We start from the raw sequence: 25,033 nt of genomic DNA on the forward strand, positions 1-25,033 counted from the left end.
TACAATAGTGGTTGTGAAGCAGAAAGTCAGTTTATTGTACACAATCGGTCAATTGCAGCTTGCCGTTGGCTGGAAACTGTACGTTTATGTCACTGGAATGCACTAATCACCCAAAAAATATTACCGCCAGTCGGCGTGTAAATGGATTTAACTCTTTGAACGTACAATAGTGGTTGTGAAGCAGAAAGTCAGTTTATTTAGCACAATCGGTCAATTGCAGCTTGCCGTTGGCTGGAAACTGTACGTTTATGTCACTGGAATGCACTAATCACCCAAAAAATATTACCGCCAGCCGGCGTGTAAATGGATTTAACTCTTTGAACGTACAATAGTGGTTGTGAAGCAGAAAGTCAGTTTATTTAGCACAATCGGTCAATTGCAGCTTGCCGTTGGCTGGAAACTGTACGTTTATGTCACTGGAATGCACTAATCACCCAAAAAATATTACCGCCAGCCGGCGTGTAAATGGATTTAACTCTTTGAACGTACAATAGTGGTTGTGAAGCAGAAAGTCAGTTTATTTAGCACAATCGGTCAATTGCAGCTTGACGTTGGCTGGAAACTGTACGTTTATGTCACTGGAATGCACTAATCACCCAAAAAATATTACCGCCACCCGGCGTGTAAATGGGTCTAACTCTTTGAACGTACAATAGTGGTTGTGAAGCAGAAAGTCAGTTTATTTAGCATAATCAATCGGTCAATTGCAGCTTGCCGTTGGCTGGAAACTGTACGTTTATGTCACTGGAATGCACTAATCACCCAAAAAATATTACCGCCACCCGGCGTGTAAATGGATCTAACTCTTTGAACGTACAATAGTGGTTGTGAAGCAGAAAGTCAGTTTATTTAGCACAATCGGTCAATTGCAGCTTGCTGTTGGCTGGAAACTGTACGTTTATGTCACTGGAATGCACTAATCACCCAAAAAATATTACCGCCACCCGGCGTGTATATGGATTTAACTCTTTGAACGTACAATAGTGGTTGTGAAGCAGAAAGTCAGTTTATTTAGCACAATCGGTCAATTGCAGCTTGCCGTTGGCTGGAAACTGTACGTTTATGTCACTGGAATGCACTAATCACCCAAAAAATATTACCGCCAGCCGGCGTGTAAATGGATTTAACTCTTTGAACGTACAATAGTGGTTGTGAAGCAGAAAGTCAGTTTATTGTACACAACCGGTCAATTGCAGCTTGCCGTTGGCTGGAAACTGTACGTTTCTGTCACTGGAATGCACTAATCACCCAAAAAATATTACCGCCAGCCGGCGTGTAAATGGATTTAACTCTTTGAACGTACAATAGTGGTTGTGAAGCAGAAAGTCAGTTTATTTAGCACAATCGATCAATTGCAGCTTGCCGTTGGCTGGAAACTGTACGTTTATGTCACTGGAATGCACTAATCAACGAAAAAATATTACCGCCAGCCGGCGTGTAAATGGATCTAACTCTTTGAACGTACAATAGTGGTTGTGAAGCAGAAAGTCAGTTTATTGTACACAATTGGTCAATTGCAGCTTGCCGTTGGCTGGAAACTGTACGTTTCTGTCACTGGAATGCATTAATCACCAAAAAAATATTACCGCCAGCCGGCGTGTAAATGGATTTAACTCTTTGAACGTACAATAGTGGTTGTGAAGCAGAAAGTCAGTTTATTTAGCACAATCGGTCAATTGCAGCTTGCCGTTGGCTGGAAACTGTACGTTTATGTCACTGGAATGCACTAATCACCCAAAAAATATTACCGCCACCCGGCGTGTAAATGGATCTAACTCTTTGAACGTACAATAGTGGTTGTGAAGCAGAAAGTCAGTTTATTTAGCACAATCGGTCAATTGCAGCTTGCCGTTGGCTGGAAACTGTACGTTTATGTCACTGGAATGCACTAATCACCCAAAAAATATTACCGCCACCCGGCGTGTAAATGGATCTAACTCTTTGAACGTACAATAGTGGTCGTGAAGCAGAAAGTCAGTTTATTGTACACAATCGGTCAATTGCAGCTTGCCGTTGGCTGGAAACTGTACGTTTGTGTCACTGGAATGCACTAATCACCCAAAAAATATTACCGCCAGCCGGCGTGTAAATGGATTTAACTCTTTGAAGGTACAATAGTGGTTGTGAAGCAGAAAGTCAGTTTCTTTAGCACAATCGGTCAATTGCAGCTTGCCGTTGGCTGGAAACTGTACGTTTATGTCACTGGAATGCACTAATCACCCAAAAAATATTACCGCCAGCCGGCGTGTAAATGGATCTAACTCTTTGAACGTACAATAGTGGTTGTGAAGCAGAAAGTCAGTTTATTGTACACAATCGGTCAATTGCAGCTTGCCGTTGGCTGGAAACTGTACGTTTGTGTCACTGGAATGCACTAATCACCCAAAAAATATTACCGCCAGCCGGCGTGTAAATGGATTTAACTCTTTGAACGTACAATAGTGGTTGTGAAGCAGAAAGTCAGTTTATTGTACACAATCGGTCAATTGCAGCTTGCCGTTGGCTGGAAACTGTACGTTTCTGTCACTGGAATGCACTAATCACCCAAAAAATATTACCGCCAGCCGGCGTGTAAATGCATTTAACTCTTTGAACGTACAATAGTGGTTGTGAAGCAGAAAGTCAGTTTATTTAGCACAATCGATCAATTGCAGTTTGCCGTTGGCTGGAAACTGTACGTTTATGTCACTGGAATGCACTAATCACCCAAAAAATATTACCGCCAGCCGGTGTGTAAATGGATCTAACTTTTTGAACGTACAATAGTGGTTGTGAAGCAGAAAGTCAGTTTATTGTACACAATCGGTCAATTGCAGCTTGCCGTTGGCTGGAAACTGTACGTTTGTGTCACTGGAATGCACTAATCACCCAAAAAATATTACCGCCAGCCGGCGTGTAAATGGATTTAACTCTTTGAACGTACAATAGTGGTTGTGAAGCAGAAAGTCCGTTTATTTAGCACAATCGGTCAATTGCAGCTTGCCGTTGGCTGGAAACTGTACGTTTATGTCACTGGAATGCACTAATCACCCAAAAAATATTACCGCCACCCGGCGTGTAAATGGATCTAACTCTTTGAACGTACAATAGTGGTTGTGAAGCAGAAAGTCAGTTTATTTAGCACAATCGGTCAATTGCAGCTTGCCGTTGGCTGGAAACTGTACGTTTATGTCACTGGAATGCACTAATCACCCAAAAAATATTACTGCCACCCGGCGTGTAAATGGATCTAACTCTTTGAACGTACAATAGTGGTCGTGAAGCAGAAAGTCAGTTTATTGTACACAATCGGTCAATTGCAGCTTGCCGTTGGCTGGAAACTGTACGTTTCTGTCACTGGAATGCACTAATCACCCAAAAAATATTACCGCCAGCCGGCGTGTAAATGGATTTAACTCTTTGAAGGTACAATAGTGGTTGTGAAGCAGAAAGTCAGTTTATTTAGCACAATCGGTCAATTGCAGCTTGCCGTTGGCTGGAAACTGTACGTTTATGTCACTGGAATGCAGTAATCACCCAAAAAATATTACCGCCAGCCGGCGTGTAAATGGATCTAACTCTTTGAATGTACAATAGTGGTTGTGAAGCAGAAAGTCAGTTTATTGTACACAATCGGTCAATTGCATCTTGCCATTGGCTGGAAACTGTACGTTTGTGTCACTGGAATGCACTAATCACCCAAAAAATATTACCGCCAGCCGGCGTGTAAATGGATTTAACTTTTTGAACGTACAATAGTGGTTGTGAAGCAGAAAGTCAGTTTATTGTACACAATCGGTCAATTGCAGCTTGCCGTTGGCTGGAAACTGTACGTTTCTGTCACTGGAATGCACTAATCACCAAAAAAATATTACCGCCAGCCGGCGTGTAAATGGATTTAACTCTTTGAAGGTACAATAGTGGTTGTGAAGCAGAAAGTCAGTTTATTTAGCACAATCGGTCAATTGCAGCTTGCCGTTGGCTGGAAACTGTACGTTTATGTCACTGGAATGCACTAATCACCCAAAAAATATTACCGCCAGCCGGCGTGTAAATGGACCTAACTCTTTGAACGTACAATAGTGGTTGTGAAGCAGAAAGTCAGTTTATTTAGCACAATCGGTCAATTGCAGCTTGCCGTTGGCTGGAAACTGTACGTTTATGTCACTGGAATGCACTAATCACCCAAAAAATATTACCGCCAGCCGGCGTGTAAATGGATTTAACTCTTTGAACGTACAATAGTGGTTGTGAAGCAGAAAGTCAGTTTATTTTGCACAATCGGCAAACTGCAGAACCAACTTTGCACGACAGCCACCAAAAAAAAAAAGGGTGTATGTCACTTTAAATTTTCGATTCTTTGATAGCTGTGGCCCTAAGTAACGATTCTGTGTCCCTGAGTAACGATTCTGTGTCCCTGAGTAATGATTCTGTGTCCCTGAGTAACGATTCTGTGTCCCTGAGTAACGATTCTGTGTCCCTGAGTAACGATTCTGTGGCCCTAAAGTCTCTGTGGCCCTAACTCTGTCCCTTAATACACACAGGTCTGTCTCTCTTGATTGACCGGAGGCTAATGGAGAATTCTAAGATGGCCGCGATTTATAGCTCCACCATTACACAGTGCTGGCTGGCTGCTGATTGGCTAATGCGATCACATGTCATGAATGCATTATGGGTCAGCGCGCCTTGTCTGCGCGCCTTCCCAGAGATCCCCGCCCCATCTTCTCTGTCCATTTTCTCTGTCGCCACACATGTCGCCGCCATTTTTGGGAAAATTCGATTCGTGCATCCGAAGTTTGCTAATCTTCGGATTTGTCGCGAATAGAATTTTTCCAAATCTTCGGAACGAATTCCACTTCGTCATGTTCGATTCGCTCATCTCTAATCACAATACTCACTGTCAGGCACAGGGGACATTTATGACAGAAGAGACCTCTAGGGTCTCTTCTGTTATAAATACCACGTCTGTCAGCGGTTTTTCTAATGTATGACTTTACTACCACATTAAATGTGATGGATGCATTAGTTTCCTTTTTTAGTCTTCCTTTCTTCTATTTTTATCTGGTAATCCAATCAACAGGTCTGTTTTTTCCAGAAGCATAAACTCTCTAGCAGAATGTATCAGTTGCCATGAATGAGACAAACCACTTAACACTGGCAGGGGTGGTTAAAATCATTATATTTTATTTATTCATGAAAACCTTTATCCTAAAAGGACAAGAACTGTTTGCTGTAACTGATTATAAAGTGTGAGCTAGAGTTTGGCTTCAATTTGTTAGTGTAGTTAAATCTGCTAATACATTTAACACTACCCTCCCCCTAGACTACCAATGCTGCTGTCTACTGTGCCTCCTGTGCTCATTCATCCAAACTGGTGTCTCACTAATACAAGAGGTGTGTTACTGTTACTGACCAGATCACCAGGTAAAAACAGAGGTAAAAAAGCCAAAGAAAAGAAAACGAATACAGCCACCACATTTAATGATAGGTAAGCTGCAATATAATACCATTTTGGTTGTGGGTTTAATACCGCTTTAATAAGTGCCTGTCATAGGTCTGTTAACCCTATTAACCCCAGCCGCACCAGAAGATTGTGGGGTTCGGGGATAACGTTTTTCTGATAGCGAAACAAATGTGCATGGTATGGGCTCTGAGGGGGGGACATAAAGGTGCGTGGGCGATCTCTAGGCATGATGCAGGAGCCGGTAGCCTCCCATTGCTTTCGATGGGCTGCCTTTCACAGCTAATCACAGGAACCCCTGCTGGGATTCTCACCTGTAATCAGACTGCGGATGCATTCGCAAGTGTGAATGCACCCTTAGAGCAGTATTAAACCCAAAAGCAAAAGTATTATATTGCAGTTTACCAACGTGATGGCTTCATTAGTTTCCTTTTTAGGCTTTCTTCTATTTTCATCTGGTGATCTGTCCTGTAAGTCTGTTTTATTTTCAACAGAACAGTTTGTCTTACAGTTACAAGGATGAGACAAATCATTTACCACTGGCAGGTGAGCTTAAAATGATCAGCTTTTATTTATTTTTGTACAACCTTTATCCCATTAGGAAAAAAAATTAAATGTTTGTTGTAACTAATTATAAAGTGTGAGCTGAGATTCAGCTTCAATATGTCACTGTATTTAACTCTGCTAGTACATTTAACACTTTCCCCCCCCCCAGACTGACAATGCTGTCCAAAGGTGCCCCTGTACTTATTCATCCAGAACGGTGTCTATCTAATACAGGAGGTGTGCTACTGGCCAAATCACCAGGTAAAAACAAAAAAGACAAAAAAAGTAAACTATTGCGGCCACCACATCTAATCATTGGAAGCTGCCATAAAATACATTTTTAGTTTGGGGTTTAATACTGCTTTAACCACTTGCCCTCCAAAGGATTATCCCCCTTCCTGACCAGGCCATTATTTGCCTTACAGCAGTGTGTTATTTTAACTGACGTTTGCGTGGCCTTCAACACTGTACATAAATAAAATTCATGTAATTTTTTCCCCCACAAACAGAGCTTTTTTTTCAGTGGTATTTGATCACCTCTGAAGTTTTTATTTTTTGTGCTATAAACAAAAAAAGACCGACAAGTTTGAAAAAAAAAAACAATATTTTTGACCTTTTGCTATAAAACATATCCAATAAATTAAAAAAAAATAAAATTTCTTCATAAATTTAGGCCAAAATGTATTCTGCTATGTCTTTGCTAAAAAAAATCCCAATACATGTAAATTAACTGGTTTACGTAAAGTTATTGTGTCTACAAATGGCAGTATATATACTGAAATTTTTTTTTCTATACTAGTAATGGCAAAAATCAGCGACTTATAGCAGGACTGCGGTGAGCATTCTAACACTGGGTGGGAACTGACATCCCCAGTGACACTAACATGGTGATCAGTGCTAAAGAAAAAGCACTGACACTGTACTAATGATACTGGGCAAGAAGGGGTTAACATCTGGGATGATCAAAGCGTTAACTGTGTGCTGGGTGTGTTTTACCATGGGGCTGTGTCTGTGTGCTTCACTGTAAGCACACTGCTTTGCATGGCTGTGCACACAGTAAACCCCTTGATTCAAAGAAGCGTGCACCAGCTGACAGGGAGGAGAACTGTTTTGTTTACCAACAGTTCTCCCCCCGTTGGAGATCCTCGGCAATCACCGGGCGCCGGCGAGTAATCATTGTGTGCTGTGTGTGTTTACACACAGGTCTCTCTCCTATCAGCTTTCCCTGACGATCGCCGAGTGCTGGCCGAGATTCGCCTGGTGATTGACATCTGGACCTGGTGACTGACATCTCTAGCCGCCAATAGCAGCATGGGTAGGGCGGCGCGCATGCATGCCCCCTACCCGGGAATGCAAATCACGTATATATACGTGATTTTCTGCAGCCCTGTAGCAGTACTTCTGCATTAGGGTGGAGGGCAAGAGGTTAAACAGACAATTTGTATTGCAAACATTTTTAAACATTTTTCACACATACTTCTACTATTACAGGTGGAATTACATAAAAAGCATGATGGATACAAAACTTATAGCACACACACAAAGGGAACAGGAAACTATTGATTAAACTAAAGAGAAACAGTTACGCAATTGCTCCATAAGCACAATAAAAAACCTTTAACCGGATACAAAAGAGCATTAGTAAGCAAACAATATAATGGGGCTATAATCGTATAAGTAAACAATGATATTATTTAATGTGGTGTGCACGTTATTCCACATGGTTACATCCTCATGTATTGGGATTGACATAAAGCAAGTCTGAAATGCTCCTGTTTGTGTCATGCTTCTCTCATCTGTAATTAAAAATATTTTTTTCCCTTTTAATGGTTGAACTAGATGGACATATGTCTTTATTTCAACCAGTCTAACTATGTAGCTGTAATTTATGGTTCAAGTTTGCAAATCAGAATTGTTTTATATGGACTTACATGACAGTTAGTCTGTGGACATGTACTGATAAAACCTTGGAATGAACACTATGGATTCTGGTATATACAATATGTGGGACAAAATGTTGACTCAGGAGACTGACCACATCTTTTCAAATGTATTGGGGGCAGCCCCATTATAATATATATATATATATATATATATATATATATATATATATTGTGGGAACTCGCTTCAACTGGTAGAGCTTTTCTTGTTTAAGCACACAGCAACTCGCTTCTTTAAGGGCTTTTTTGCCCACTTTTATTTAAAGAAAGTTCAAATAACACAAATGCTTCCCACGCAGGGGTATCCACCATCAAGAAATACCAACAAAGATTCAGCCTCCTGGATTGTACACAGTTCACTGTCTGTCTCCTGCAGACTCTTCCCAAATTATGGCCACTAGCACACAGCTAGTCTGGCTTTCACCTGACTCCAAGGCAGAGACCTCCTGTCTGCCGGGGTGGAGCCCTCCTGACTCCGTCTGCCGGGGTGGAGCCCTGCTGACTCCTAGCTGCCGGGGTGGAGCCCAGAACCATGGTTAGGCCTCTATAAAAAGGCCTGCACACACCTGTGCAATCAGTCTCCTGGCCTATCCCAAAACCTGGTCCCAGGATTGGAGATTTCATCCCTCCCAGATCTCTTTGAAATCTCCAGGCTCCAGATCCCAAAACAAACTTAATGAACAAATGATGAAACTGAAAAGCCAGTTTCCTCTGCAATAAATCAACTCTCTGGAGCCCCTCAACCTGCCTGGTTGAGAATCCAGGGTTTTCAGCTTTATTTTTACCGTGGCAGGACACCGCACTGCCACAATATATATATATTATAATATATATAATATATAGGTTTTTCAACCTAAGGTAAGCATTAAAGCATAAGTTTAGTCACAGGTACTCATCAAGAGTGCCTCACTATGCCCACACTTTCTGCCCACCTCCACTATTCATGGAAGCTGTACCATAGCGTCTATGAATGAAACTTGATCTATGATTGGAGAGGGAGGACTTTTCAATCATTTGCACAACCTTCAAACACAGATCAGATTTAGGAGCTGTAGTGCACATTATATGAATAGAAAAGCTGGGTGGAAAAGGGCATGCATAGTTTGGCACTCTTAAAGTGCCATTAAAACCAAAAGCAAACATTTATTTTGTAGCGCTACTCCTATAGGAGCTGCAGGTATACTGTCCAGGTCCTCCCTAGGTACTGCTAGGAGGCGTGGATTTGTCAGGTTGTAGAACCTGCGCTGCATACTGCTGACGGGGAGAGTATGCAGAAGAGGTCCTGCAACCCCACAAAGCTTGAGCAGAAACCATCCCTGCAGTGAGTCTGGGGACTAAAGCTGCAGGCCAGAAAGAAGTCCTAGTGGGCTGATTGTGGCCTGATGGCCGTAATTTGAAGACCCCGAATCTAGGCAAATATGGATTTTCTGCATCTAAATCATTGAAGCCATTGTGGTGTCTTATAAGCCCTTAATACAATAAATAATTGTGTAAGTAGTCTGATACTGGAAAAAGAGACGAGAGAAATACTCTGTCAAATAGTGGTCCAGTTTCCATTTTCTTATATCATGTATTGACGGGACAGTGTAAGACACCAAGATGGTGGACTGATGAGAACAAAGCTGTAAAAGCTGTTATTTTACGTAGCTAAATAACAAGTAAGAGAATGTAGTGAATATATACAATTTATCGAGAAATACAGAGCATACTGAATTTGCCCCATTACAGAATTGTTCTGCAATGTTCATCAGTACATCAGGCATGTAGGCAGGTGCTGTCTGCTTCCTCCACTGTAGGTGGTGCTCAACCGGAGCAGTTCTGCAGCTGGAAAGGAAGTCAGGAGAAACCTGGCTTCTCTATGATTCCCTGGGCCTCTGGGGCAATGTTTTGGTTGGCTATGCTGCATCCAGGTGACCCCTGGAGGCCATCTTGGGTCAACAGGGCCTTTTTACATTCCTGCCCCCAGGGTTTGGTGCGTATTTTGCACAGTGGACAGTGCAGTGAAAGAGCACCCGTCTGACAAGGAAAGTGATCAGTGGCAGGGAGAGGATCCAGATGAGTAGTAACAGGCTATGGATAAGCCACCTTCTTTGGAAGCCCCCCATTGAGACCAGATCAGCCAGACCACATTGCATTTTCTGAGACAAATTCTGTTGGTGCATCTGAACCTGCTCTACCTTCATGCTGCACAGAACTGCAGTGTTTCTTGGCATGGTGCTCTCCCCGCTGGGCTGCTTGTGAAGTTGAGCAGTTCCTTTAATAAAAGTTTTCATTTCTCTGCAACTGGACTTTGTGGAATTACTGATGCAGCTATGTGCTGCACCCACCCACAGGTATAGCTAACGTCATCCCCCTCGGACCTCAGTCTCTGTTGCCTTTTCATTAAGCTGAGCCTAAGAGCTAGAGTCATAAGCCTCTGTGGGTCAGAGAGTGTCAGGAAATGCCTTCCAGTAGTACAGGTGAAGCTCCGCGGCGCACGAATATACGATTACGCCTTGTCTGGCAAGCCGAACAGATGTGCGGGTGCCTGGACAGAGGCGTGCGCAGCTGCGCTTATGCCCGTGCATGCACCCTTACACAAGCAGGTGCCCGCCTGTCACTTATGCTGCCGCCAAGCGGGCTATTTAAACTGGCTGCTGTGGATGTCTCATTGCCGTATGGTCTTTTCCCCTGCTTGTGTTCCTGACTTCTGTGATTGTTCCCTGTTGCCGAAACCAGCCTGTTCCTGACTTCCAATTAATCGTCTCCTGCCGTGACTTCTGGCCTGTCCTTGGATTACTCTTCTGCCTGCTCCTGATTGATTGACCTCCGGTTGCTGAACCTGGCCTGTGATCTGACTATTCTCCTGCCTGCCGTCCATGCCTGATCTGTCTTGTCTAATACCGAACCCGGCCCGTCTGACTCTGCTTCTCGCTACACAGTGCACCCGCATCCATCCATCCTGCACGGATCCATCTGCACCCTACTCTGGTCTGCTACTCATCAGTCCAACAGCTATCACCCGGACAGATCCCCAGGCCCTCTTACCCCCCCGAGCTCCTGCGACCGCTGTTCCACTCCCAGGAGGTCCCCGAGCCGGGGTTGTACGAGAGGTCTGCCTCTTCACGTCAGGCTCACTATCCAGGTACGTGACAGAGAGTTGCCAGGCAGTGCCTTCTTATTGCTGCCTTTTTAAATTGAAGCAGCTCTTGGCCACACAGTCTATAAAATAAACTTGTAAACAGCTGCTGCAGCCTGTTGGACACCTCGATTATTTGTTTTCTTGTATACCTTTTTAAGTAAATAGGCCCATGGAAAGCAGGCATATTATTATTATATTATATTATTATTATATAATTGTAGAGCCCTGATATCACACACGTCTCAATTTCACTTCGTTAGGAGGGGTCCTTCACCTCCTGCACCTCACTACTGGTCTATGGATAGCCTGTGTAAATGACAGTTGTAAGAGCAGGAATTAGGATAGGACAGTACAGAGCTTGCCAGGAGGAAGGGAAATCAAGCTTTGTATAATGAGGTGCCCAAGGTTTCCTGGCTTTTAGAAGATATCTAAAGGCAAGTCTGCTTTTTTCATACCATAGGTGTAGCATACAGATACTGTATGCAGTATATAGTACACTTTAAAAGAACATTAAATAAAACTCAAGGCCACCCAATACTATGGGCCAGTATGGGTTATAAACTTCTTAGCCTTGCTCCTTTGCTGATCCATTCTTTTCAGTTGTCCAGTCAAAATCCCAGCATATGCAGATATGGAGAAACATAAAATGCCACCTTGCCTCCCCACATTGCAGAGCTCAAGTCCTGGCCAGTCAATTGCTAGATGCAAGAAAGTAGGGAGTGTGCTAAAAAGCTTGCAATTACTAACAATTTTTGATATAGGAATAGGCAACAGAACTGTACTAAGGGTAAGTTTCAGCATCTGAGAGTGACTACCGCACTGTAAGTTTTTTCCTAACAGTCCTCCTCCTTTAACGCAGTGGTCTCCAAACTGCAGCCCGGGGGCAAGATGCGGCCCTTTGCTTGCTTTTATCTGGCCTTTGGGACACTATTTAATCCACTGACACCAATGAATTCCTCTCAATGATATTAACAATGGGGCACAGTTTATCCCAATGATACCAAGAATGGGGTCCAATGACACCAATGATGGGGCACAATTTCTCCCAGTTACACCATCGATGGGGCACAATTCCTCTCACTAACACCAAAGATTGGGCATTGTTTACTCCCACTGATGCTGGGACATTTTCCGGTCTGGCCCTCCTAAAGTCTTTAGGATAGTAAACTAGCCTTTTGCTTAGAAAGTTTGGAGACCCCTGCTTCAAAGCAACCCCTACTTACGGATTCACAGTTGGCTTCCCACGGTGCTTCCCACTGTGCAACCTAGGTGGTTGGAGCGGATTCTAGATACCCTGCCCCCCCTTCCCCCCCAAACAAATAACTCCAAAAGTGGGAGAGGAGGGGGGAAGGAGGTGTTAAAACAGAACCTAGCTTTTAGGGTAAAGTTGAACAGCTGAGTGGTCACTTTAACCTTCTTTTGTTATTGGGCCCTGTAGTCACATTATCTGCAACCTACAGGATTATTTTTATATCATGTTGTATGTTGTTTGCTATTAGCTGCAGTTACAAAATATTTATAGTAATAAAGATGCCAAACAACCAGCCAGAGCATTCAATACTGAATGAGTTGTGAAAGATTTTCTTGGACTCTTTGTGGTGTCAGTAGTAAAAAAAATTGATCTTGTGAGTGTCCACATTTCCCTAGAGTACAAAATAAGAAAGAGTCATGTACTATAAGTAATTTTTTCCCCATAATAAGATAACAAACCTATTTGTTACCACATAGTGCTCATAAATAATTTATTAATATAGACTGCATTTAAGAACCAAAAGCCTTTCAGCATACATGTTTCATGAGTGCACTGCAGTTCAAAACTGGTCCCTATAGGAATACAAAATCAATATTGTTATAGGGTATAAGAAAGGAATAAAGGGAAAATCTCCCCAATGGGATATAGCTAGAACCCCCCCCCCCAAAAAAAAAAGAAAACAAGTTTTGGACATACACAAGACTTAACTTATATTTTTTGTTAGGTCATACAAAATTGTCAAGAATGTTTTTTTTTTTAAATTATGTGATCTGAAACAATATATTAACATGCTATTCTGTCTTTTAAAATCAGAAGTTGATATTCTTTCTTCTCTGACTTTTATTTACTGACCTTCAAATGGATATATTCTGGCAAGGAAGATAGTCATGCAGCAAGTTCTGGGAATGCAGTGCTAAATGGGTCAACAGTGGATAGCTATAAGGTTGGCGACAACATTGCATAGATGCTAAATATGTAATTCGGTTATCTATCTATCTATCTTTTTTTTTTCCATATACACTTCATTGAAACGTCATACAGAATCCAACATATAAACAAAGAAATATACAATCGAGGGTATAGGGCACAGCAAGCCCTCAGAAGACAGCTCAGTCACAATGTACAATATATCAAAGCATGTGAAGTACTTGTTTGCTGGTACAAAAAAGTAAGCAGTAAATGACACTGGAAATGTAAAAACAACAAATAAACAAAAAAAAAAAATCATAGAACCTGGGGAAACATGAAGGGAGATTCAGGCTCCAGGGAATGTGCAAATTAAACTAGCATACCTCCGAGCCCAACTGTATAACAAACATGCACATGCCAATTCCCAAGAAACCATGCGGGCTACAGCTAACAATATGATTCCCCGGTGCCTGTCAAACAAATGAAGAATAAGTCATGGGTAGTGGAAGGATGTTTCCTGGGGGGAAGAACAGAGCCAATAACAAGGGTTGCACAAAAATCAACAACAGGTTCAGCTGGGCGGGTGGGAGTGATAAACCTGGGAAATGAAGAGCGTAGCAAGAGAAAAAATAGAGAAAGAGAGGAAGAAAAAAGAATGGGGGGGAAGAATGGAGACAGATTGAATAAAATTGTAATGAAGGAGTCCACTCACGACTCCCCCCCCATCCCCCAGTCTGCACCCAGACTGCCCAAGCGTGTACAATGAGAGAAGGGAGTCAATGAGAGAACCATTTGAAAGTGCATCCAACATACCCAGGTATTTTTACATTTCGGGACTGTATCCTGTGAATCATGAAGCAGTTCTTCCATTTCCACTTTGAGCGCAGTTCTCATAAGCCATTCCTTCACAGAGGGAGCACATTTAGAGAGCCAGGTGACTAGGACACATACCTTGGCTACATTAATCATATGCATCATCACTGGTTTATAATATAAGAGAGCAGGCAGAGTGGAGAAGTGGAGAAGATAATGAGCCAGAGGAACCTCTAATGGGAGCGTTGAGAACCGTGTCATGTACTGTTCTCCAAAAGCACTGTATCTCTGGGCACGTCAAAGTAAAAAGCCCTCCTCCTGCTCCTCACATCTCCAACATCGGTCGGAGTTTGCATCCTGACAGTAGGCATCCTGCACCTGTGTGATCTAAGTTTATAACAATTTGCTTGTACAGTAACATTAAGGATGATTTATTTCTGTCCAATCATCATTTAGGTTCTGACCAAGATCATTTTCCCAAGCCTCACAAGTTGGCTCGATTTTGTTGAGTAACAGCTGAACTGCAAGCGATAAATTGTTGATATTAGCTGTTTCTGTGTGGTAATTGTCTCGTACAGAGCGTTTTGAAAGAGGTAAGCAGGTGCATAAAAGAAGACCAGTTGCCTCTGTCATTCAGAAAGTGTTGGATTTGCATATACGACCAAAACAGAATGATGTTGTGTTAGAGAGAACTGAAAGCGCGCTGAGACTCGCAAAATGCCCTTTTTGAAAAAATTGCTGAGCAATCATATTGTTATGGGGCCATTAAACAGCCAGATAGACATTCGAGATGCCAGAAGGAAAAGTCGGTTGAGCCTGACTGGGGTAAAGGGGCTAAGGGTAGATGATAACTCAGAAACTTTAAAACTTTTATGGAGGCTACGCAGGGTAGAACTGGTAGTCGGAGGGTCTATTACAGTTGCAAGAAAAAGTATGTGAACCCCTTGGGATTATGTGGAGTATTGCATGAATTGGGCATAAAATGTGCTCTGAACGTCATCTAAGTCACAACAATAGAAGAACACAGTCTGCTGAACATAATACTACACAAACATTAGATGTTGCCATGGTTTAATTGCACATAACATGTAAACATTCACAGTGCAGGGAGGAAAAAGTATGTGAGGCCCTAGCTTAATGACTTCTCCCAAAGCTAATTGGAGCCAGGAGTGAGCCAACCTTGACTCCAATCAGTGTGATGATATTGGATGTGTTGCTGACAGCTGTCTTGCCCTTAAAAAACACACACCTGTTTTGGGTTTACTGGTTTCAAGAAGCACTGTCTGATGTGAACCATGGCTCGCAGAAAAGAGCTCTCAGAAGACCTACGATCAAGAATTGTTGACTTGCATGAAGCTGGAAAGGGTTACAAAAGTATCTCCAAAAGCCACGATGTTCATGTGTCCACGGTAAGACAGACTGTCTACAAATGGAGAAAGTTTAGCACTGTTGCTACTCTCCCTAGGCATGGTCGTCCTGTAAAAATGACTGCAAGAGCACAGCGCAGAATGCTGCATGAGGTAAAGAAGAATCCCAGAGTGTCAGCTAAAGACCTACAGAAATCTCTGGCACATGCTAACATTTTTGTTGACACATCTACAATAAGGAAAACATTAAACAAGAATGGAGTACATGGGAGGACACCACGGAGGAAGCCATTGCTGTCCAAAAAAAATATTGCAGCACGTTTGAAGTTTGCAAAAGAGCACCTGGATGTTCCACAGCACTACTGGCAAAATATACTGTGGACAGATGAAACCAAGATGGAGTTGTTTGGGAAGAACACACAACACTATGTGTGGAGAAAAAAAGGCACAGCACACCAACATCAAAACCTCATCCCCACTGTATTTATTTCTGTCTCTGGTTCCTGTAAAAGCTTCTCATTTAATTTCCACATGTTAATTCCATTCTGCTCCCCTCCCAGCCATAATCTCATTGTGACAGGTGCATGGTCAAATATTGAGATTACCTCGATGTTGGATTTCACCAAAGACTCCAAGAGTCTATGTTCTATCATTATATAGTCCAACCTTGAGTATACCCCATGTGCAGAAGAGAAGAAGGTGTAATCCCTTACTCTTGGATGTTTAATTCTCCAGGAGTCCATCAATTGACACTGACAACATTTTTTAAGTGACTTAAGACTTTTACCTTCCCCCTCTGCACAAGTGATGTTGTGTCCAACCCAGGATCCATGCAGAAATTAAAATCTCCTGCCACAATCAGACTACCACTCTTAAAGTCTTAAAATTTTCTCAGCAGATCCTCAAGGTATACCACTGAGTTCTTATTAGGGCAATAGATATTTGCTAATGTACATTCTAATCCCTGTAGTTTCCCTCTCAGGAATAGGAAACGACCCACTTGGTCTACCAATCTATCTTTAATAGTAAATCTTACATTTCTTCCTAACCATATTGCCACTCCTTTTGCCCGTTTTATTGGTGAGTCAGCATAATACCAAATTGGATGGGATTTAGAGTATAGCTTAACATTTGTATCCTGAGATATGTGTGTCTCTTGTAGAAACACTACATCAATGGAACGTTGATGTATTTCGCTAAGGATCTTATGCCTTTTAATCGGGGTATTCAATCATTTCACATTATGTCATAAATGTGATCACATTCATTTCTTCTACTAATTCTATTCTCTGTCTATATGCCAATTTAGGAGTGAAGATATATACATTTTTGGACAAGAGGATATCTTCAGAGTAACCTTTTCCTCCCCTCCCTCCCTTCCAGATCCCCTCCCACTCCCCCAACCTCCCCTCCCTATTTTTTTTTTTTTTAACCCTTTGGCCCATACTCTAACCCAGATGTGGATTTAATCACACACTCAATTCCTCTTTCAGGGTGAGACTTGCAACACATACACCTATCCAGACCACTATCTTCAATCTTTGGGTCACAAAACCAGTGACATGTTGAGCCTTCTGATGTCCCACCATAGATTTACTAAGAAGATTAGGAGAAAGATTAAAACTCTACTTATCTTCCTCAAAATACCTTCCTTCAACTTCCCCCTGCCCTGTCCTCCTTCTATATTGACCAATATACCTTACATATATCCTCTATTTCCTCTCTGGTCTCTGTTTGGGAACTCAATGCCACTTATCTTTTTCTAAATCTGCACTCTCCTTAACACATTCAAACCATCCTGGAATATGTGTTATCTGTAAATCTAGTCTTTCACAAAACACGTTTAGATCTTCTGGGAATAGCAACCTCGCTGATTGTCCATCCTTCCACCTAATCAAGCATGCTGGGAAACCCCAATTATACATTACATTTTTTTTACGCATCTGATCTAATAATGGTTTCAGAGATCTTCTTCTAGTCAAAGTCTCTGGTGTCATGTCTGCAAAGATTTGCACAGAGACTGGGGATTTAATAGACTTTTCTGCTGAGGAGGAACAACCAATTGAGCCTCCAGCAGAAGAGCTGGAATCAGAGCAGGCTTTGTTTTTCCCCAGGGGCAGATGTGAGAGGTCCTGTCGACAGAATGTGTGGAGTTATAATGCCCGACTAATTCAGATACAGACCAATTAGTGGTCTTGGGACCTGGTTTATCTATCTTTGGGAGGGTGGGGGGGTGAGAAATGTCACAGATACCACTGTGACTTGGGTTCTTGGAGGGCCTAGGGGGCCAACCTGCTTCCTCCCAACTATGGACCCATCACTAAAGAGATCCCCCGTCTTGGGGTTACAAGGAACTTTTCCTTAAGAGAGTTACAGTATATCATTTCCCTGGGTACCTGGCTGGTCATAAATTATACCATCTACCCTTTACATGCAATTTGAGCTGGAGGAACTGATTCTGGGACCCTTAGCATACTGGGCATAGTGGAACTACCTTCCTGGAGCGATGTGTTATGTGCAGGGGGTAAATTCCAGCATACAGTATGTGGGGTTAAGATTTCCTGGCATCAGCTCTTGTTAACTGTAATTAGGTTTAGGTGATAAGTTCTCACTTTGTTTAACCACTTGCCCTCCCTTCCTGACCAGGCCATTTTTTGCATTTTGGCGCTGCATTACTTTAACTGACAATTGCGCGGTCGTGCAATGCTGCACCCAAATGAAATTTACATCCTTTTTTTTCCACGAATTAAGCTGATCACATGTAAACACGGAAATGCTGATTATCGGCATTTCTCTCCTCTCGAGCTGTCACGCGTCCTGATGATCAGTGTGGCACCAGAAGTGCCACCTGTCAGTGCTCATCAGTGCCACATGCCAGTGCCCATCAGTGCCACGTGCCAGTGCCCATCAGTGCCACATCAATGCCACATATCAGTGCATACCAGTGCACATCAATGCCACATATCAGTGCCCATCTCAGCTGCCTTTCAATGTCACCCATCAGTGCCACCTATCAATGCCAATCAGTACCACCTATCAGTGCTGCCTATCAGTGTCAGTCAGTGTCGCCTATCAGTGCGCATCAGTGCCAGTCATTTCCGCCTATCAGTGCCAGTCAGTTCCGCCTATCAGTGCCAGTCAGTGCTGCCTAACAGTGCCAGTCAGTGCCGCCTAACAGTGCCAGTCAGTGCCGCCTATCAGTGCCAGTCAGTGCTGCCTATCAGTGCCACCTATCAGTGCCATATATCCTTGTTTTATTGATTGCATGTAATATTCTAATTTTCTGAGATTGTGGATTTGGGGTTTTCATGAGCTGTAAGCCATAATCATCACAATTATGACAAATCGCGGCTTGAACTATCTTGCTTTGCATGTAATGGGTCTATCTCATATATTAGTTTCACCTTTTAAGTTGCATTACTGAAATAAATGAACTTTTGTGCAATATTCTAATTTTTCGAGTTTCACCTGTATGAGTCTAGGGGCTGTCCCAAGAAATTCAGGACATTTGGCTCAAATGACCTTCCATCAATGCCTCTCTGGAGGCACATCCCCTGAGTCAAGTATAGATTGCTGATTTTGCCTGTGAGGGCTAGACATGCGTACGCCAGAAATGTTCATTTCCTTTCGGATGCATTTGTTCATTGAAGAATTTCATTTCATCATATTTGTTATGTTGAATCTATTCGTTTTCAGAATTAATTTAGTATCTTTGGCATTCATTTCGTATTTTTCAGTTTTGTTTGAAAGATTTCTATATATTAATTTTCAGTTTTGATATTTAGGGTGCATTTGTTATTTGTATATCAAAACTTTGATATTGTTGGACGCAACAGAAAAAATATAAGGAAATATTCATCAGCCCAGAATTTTTCAAACCTAAGAATTGTATTAGACTGTGGTACTGATCTGACTGACTGGGGTTGATTTACTAAAATTGGACAATGCAAAATTTGTTGTAGCTCTGCATAGAAACCAATCGGCTTCCAGGTTTTTTCGTCAATACTTAATTGGACAAGCTGAAGTTAGAAGCTGATTGACTTCCATGCACAGCTGCAGCAGATTTTGCACTCTCAAATTTTAGTAAATCAACCCCACCTTGATGATTACAAATTCAATTTAAATCACAAGTTTATTCAAATCTGAATTATCAGACGAATTAGAAAATGTATTTATTCCCCCATGGTCCCTAACTACTATCACATCATGCCATCTGAATGAAACAAATTAAACAAATGCTATAACTTTTTTGGATTTGTTGACATTCTCTACTATGTCCTGTATACATCCGAATCTCTGAAAATCAAATTGATTTGTAACAAAACGTACATGTCTAGTAAGGGCCATTTCAGTGGTAACCTAGGTTGTCCCTGCAGTCCTGTATAGGGGTGAACCTAGTCAAAAGTGGAGCGAGTGCTAATATTCTAGGGGATGCTCCCGACAAGTAATGATTTTTAATAATTAATGCATGTTTATTTGTAAACAGGCCCTATCATGAGCATCCTCCCTGACTGCAGTTCCAGAACTGTCATCACATTTGCAGTAATGGATATTAAACATACCGTATGTCCGGACATAATGGTAATATTATCACCGCTATTAATAGACTGTGAAATCCAGTGATCTTTAATTTTGTTTTTAACAGTACTGAGAGGAACGCGAGGATATCAGCTGTGTTTCGGAGGATCTGTATGCAGGATGGACTCCCAGTCCCGTGGTGGGACTGATAGGAAAGGAGCTAAGGAAAACATCAACATTCCCCTGCATCCAAGTTCATACGCAGAATTCTACTCTTCTATGATCCTAGAGGGACTGAGCAGACAATGGAGGAAGATTTACATTAGCAGAGTACAAGGTCAGTTTCTGTACATTACTGGGGATTGTACAGTAACATACATTAATAACACCAACATCATTCCTATTTACTTTCATAAATGAGGATTGCTAAGTGATCTGTACTGGAGACATCACAAGGGCTGGGTGAGTGTGGCCAGGCTACATTCACATGGACATTTGTATCTGATATCAGCTAAACACCAATAATCTGCACTTTAAAGAATTGAAATATTTCCTGCAGATACTTGAAGTTTGACTTTAGCTGCAGATAGCTGCGTTTAGCTGTGTCAGCATTTTCAGGCTTATTTTTTTTTGCAGAGCAAAGCTAGCTGCTGCCAAACTCATCCACCTTACTAAACGTTCCGTATCTGCCATCCCTCTCTGCCAATCCCTCCACTGGCTTCCCATTGCCCAACGAATAAAATTCAAAACATTAACAATAACATATAAAGCTATTTATAACTCTGCCCCAAATTACATCACCAATCTTGTCTCCAAATATCACCCAAACCATACTCTCCGCTCCTCACATGACCTCCTGCTCTCTAGCTCCCTTGTCTTTTCCTCCTATGCTCATCTCCAGGACTTCTCCAGAGCCTCCCCCATCCTCTGGAACTCTCTACCCCAATTTATCAGACTATCGCCTACTCTGCTCACTTTTAGGCAATCTCTGAAAACCTATCTCTTCAAGGAAGACTATCCTGCCCTCAGCTAAAAATGGAATCTTCTACTCCTCCTACCAGTCCATCCCCCACAGTTACTACCCTTTTTACCACTAGCCTCTCCCTCTTAGATTGTAAGCTCCAAGGAGCAGGGCCCTCTTGTATTGAACTGTATTGCTGTATTGTCTCCCGTTATATTGTAAAGCGCTGAGCAAACTGTTGGCGCGATATAAATCCTGTATAATAATAATAATAATAATAATAATAGTGTTTACCATTGTGTGCCTGCTTGACAGGGGAAGAAGATTGAGGGTCAGTGTAAAGGCACAGCACTACTGTAAAAGAACGCACTGCATCAAACTGCATGGTACTACTGTTTTGTGCAATTTGGTGCTTGTAGACGCACTGCGTTGTGATCTGTGAGGTGGCGTTAAAATTATTTGGCACACACATGCAGATTGTAACAGCGGTTTGGTCACCTTCAGTGCAGGAAATATGCCTTTTCTACACCGTGCTCTGGTGTGAGCCAACCCTGAAGCTGCTAAAGAGGCAAATAAAGTGAAGATGGGTACATCTCCTAACAATACAGGATATAACTAGGGGATACATTTTTTAAGCTCCAAGAAGCTTTTATCAGCATTTTGTTCTGCTCCTAGAAGCTAGTGTTATCCTATGAGTCCATGCACACTATTTTAGGCTAGTAGCATTTTTCAAGCTTCAGTATTTAGGAGCTGAAAAAATTATTTTTGTCGAGTTTTTGGGAGCATTTCTCCAGCAGAAAATCTAAATGCTCCTAAACACTGCTAAAACGCTCCTAACAGCTTTTTTCTAGCTTTTTTTCCATGTACTGTAAAAATTCTAATAAAACACTAATGCTCCTAAACGCTACTAAAAAAAGCTATTACCACTGTCTTTTTTTCCACCGTTTTTTAGTTAAAACTAGTGTTGAAGGAAATGGATGGAGGAAGGAATGAAGGAAGGAAGGAAATGAAAGGAGGGGAAGGAGGAAAGAATGAAGGGAGGGGAAGGTGGCAGGAAGGAAGGAATGAAAGAAAAGGAATGAAAGGAGGGAGGAAGGGAGAAAGGAAGGATTGAAGGAAGGGGAGGGGAGAGGGGAAGGAAGGAATGACTGAAGAAAGGGGACAGAAGGAAGAAATGAAGGGAGGGGATGGAGGAAGGAATGAAGGGAAGGAAGAAAAGGGAGGGAGGGAGGGAATGAATGAAGGAAGGGGAGGGAAGGAAGAAGGAGAGGGAGGAAGGAAGGAAGAAAAAGGAGGGAGGAAATGGATGGAGGAAAGAAGGAAAGAAGGGGAAGGGTGGGGAGGGAGGGAGATAGAGAGGAAGGAAGGGAGAGATGGAAGGAAAGAAGAGGAGGGAAGGAAGAGGAAGGAAGGAAGGAAGGGAGGTAGGGAAGGAAGGAAAGAATGAAGGGAGGGGATGGAGGAAGGAAGGGAAGGAAGAAAAGGGTGGGAGGGAATGGATGGAGGAAGGAAGGAAATGGATGGAGGAAGGAATGAAGGAACGGGAGGGAAGGAAGGATGGAGGGGAGGGAGGAAGGAAGGAAGAAAAGGGAGGGAGGGAATGGATGAAGGAACAAAGGAAGGAAAGAAGGGAAGGAAGTAAGAAAAGATAGGGAGGGAATGGATGGAGGAAGGAATGAAGGAAGGGAGGGAAGGAGGAAGGAAGGAATGAAGGAAGGGAAGGAAGGGAGGATCGGTGCAGTGGAGGGACGGTGACAAGCACCGATCTCCCTGTATAGATTTCAGTGAAGCAGCTGGAAGCCGTTTCTCCTCCTCTCCCTCCTGCGGCTTTCAGCTGCTTCATTGAAATCCTTGCAGGGAGATCGGTGCTATCACTGTCCCTCCACTGCACCAATCACCCCCAACTTTGTTTCTGATGCATTTCATCCATGGGGTCAGGGGGGGGGGACACCCCGCACCCATGGATGATACGCCTCTCACCTTCTCACTTCCTACTGGCTCCATCACCAGCACAGTGTCCGGACTCGACTCAATCTGCCACCATGTGAAATGACAGGTGAGCTACGTCTGGGTCGGGATCTGCGACTGCCTTCTCCTTCGCTCCCCACACTTTTACTGGACAGTGAGCCTTTCAAGGGGGGCCCCCTACTGACCTCGGGCCCTCAGGCAATGCCCAAAAGGTCAGTCCTCCCCTGGCTGTAGCGATGATCGAATGAAACATTTCCAACATTCCTGTTTGAGTGCAACCAATCTTTAGATGCACGTCTCTCTAGTGGGAATGGTCATAGATGGATTTAAATTTGGCCAGTCACTGCTGAACCGCTCGGATTCCGATCCATCTATGGCCAGCTTAATACTGGAGGTGTGTTACTTGCCAAATCACCAGATGAAAACATAGGAAAAAAGCCTAAAAAAAGACAACAAAAAAATAGCCACCACATCTAATGATTGGTAAGCTGCAATATAATACATTGTTAGTTTTGGGTTTTGTCCCGCTGTAAGAATTTGCAATCCTCTTTTTCCACGGCAGCGGCAATGAGTGTGATGATGCATCCCAGGGGGCAATAATATGAGTTGAAAGATACTGTTGTTTAGCCTTGAAGAAGGCGTTATTCAAGACCTCCATTAAAAAGGTTGAGAAATGCCGCTCTAAGACTAAACAAGCTACTAACCCTGACTTTATGTTTGGGTGATGTGCTCAAGAAACTGGAATGTTAATGCTTACTGAAGCATCAGCTTTAAATCTTGATTATGTGAAATAGAGAGGCCCTTTGTATACATGATTTCCTAAGTATTTTTTTTAGCGTTTTATTAAACCTAATTATATATTTTTAAATATTGTAAAATGTAGGAGTTTGTAGCATGCAGCCGTATTAAACTCGAAACTAAAAATATAATATATTGCAGCTTATCAATCATTAGATGTGGTGACTGCATTAGTTTTCTTTTCTTAGGCTTTTCTCCTCTGTTTTCACCTGGTGATCTGGCCAGTAACACACCTTCTGTATTAGAGTGCCCCCAGTCTGGATGAAGGCGCACAGGGGTGCCTTTGGATAGGAACATTTGTCAGTCTGGGGGGTGGGAAGTGTTAGATGGACTAGCAGAATTCGATACAATAAAAAATGAAGCCAAACTCCAGCTAATATGTTATCAGCAGCTTTTTTTTCCTTTAGGGACAAAGGACCACTCTTTGGCCCTCTTAAAATTGATTTGCCCCATTTGCTTTTCAGAGGGCGGTAAACCCTGCTGCCTATGTGGAAAAGTCTTCACACTATAAAGGGGAGGGAGTCTGTTGAGGTGTGAAATAGCATTGATTTTGTCAACTTAGGACAATTTTAATGAGTGTACCAGGCTAATACCAAACAATGACAAAAAAGCATTCAGTCTTTAAACTGCTGACAAGCACAGTTCAGCCTGTTGATTGAGCTCCTGATGTGTCCTTGAGCAGGTGATGCGTCTTTCCACTACCAACTAAATATACAAATACAAATTTGACATGTTTTTCCAGTTGTAAAATGAGCTTTCATGTATATTTAAAATATTTGCAAATTTTGAACTTCAAAGACTCCAACCATCAAGTCACTATGGCCAGCAAGAGCACGTAGTGTTGATTCCAACTACTTGCAGATTGTGAATTCATTTTTAATTTATCTTTAAAATTTTTTTAATATAACTTTTGTTGCTATCACAAGGGATGAACAACACCCCATTGTGATAGCAGGAGTAGTGACAGGCGCTCTTTACTGAGACAGTAGACCTCAGATCTCTCCTCTGCCCTTAAAAGTGTCTGATCAAACCAAGATCTGTTTAATCAGATGCTTTAACAAGCTGGTAATAGTTTGTTTACATTTGAGTGAAACCAGAAGTGATGAAACCCTCGTCGCTTTCGGTATCTTAGACCACAGAGATGATTGGAGAACACCTGAAAGAGCTACTGTATATACAGTGGGGATCGAAAGTTTGGGCACCCCAGCTAAAAACTTGTATTAATGTGCATAAAGAAGCCAAGGAAAGATGGAAAAATCTCCAAAAGGCATCAAATTACAGATTAGACATTCTTATAATATGTCAACAAAAGTTAGATTTTATTTCCATCATTTACACTTTCAAAATAACAGAAAACAAAAAAATGGCATCTGCAAAAGTTTGGGCACCCTGCAGAATTT

The 25,033-nt window shown here is 42.3% G+C and overlaps 1 protein-coding gene across 1 annotated transcript in view; it reads left to right on the forward strand.

Annotated features, from left to right (window-relative positions):
* The first annotated feature begins 20,072 nt into the window (after positions 1-20,072).
* The window catches only part of LOC149462799 (histo-blood group ABO system transferase 2-like), a 136,561-nt gene continuing 131,600 nt past the window's right edge, over positions 20,073-25,033 (forward strand). Inside the window, exon 1 of the mRNA XM_089676324.1 lies at positions 20,073-20,243. The gene's annotated coding sequence lies outside the window, so the exon portion shown is untranslated. The remainder of the gene's footprint in view (positions 20,244-25,033) is intronic.

This window comes from Staurois parvus, unplaced genomic scaffold (assembly GCF_062004578.1).
Source record: "Staurois parvus isolate SC_StPar_1 unplaced genomic scaffold, SC_StPar_1.0 ptg000166l, whole genome shotgun sequence".
NCBI classification, from domain to species: Eukaryota; Metazoa; Chordata; class Amphibia; order Anura; family Ranidae; genus Staurois; species Staurois parvus.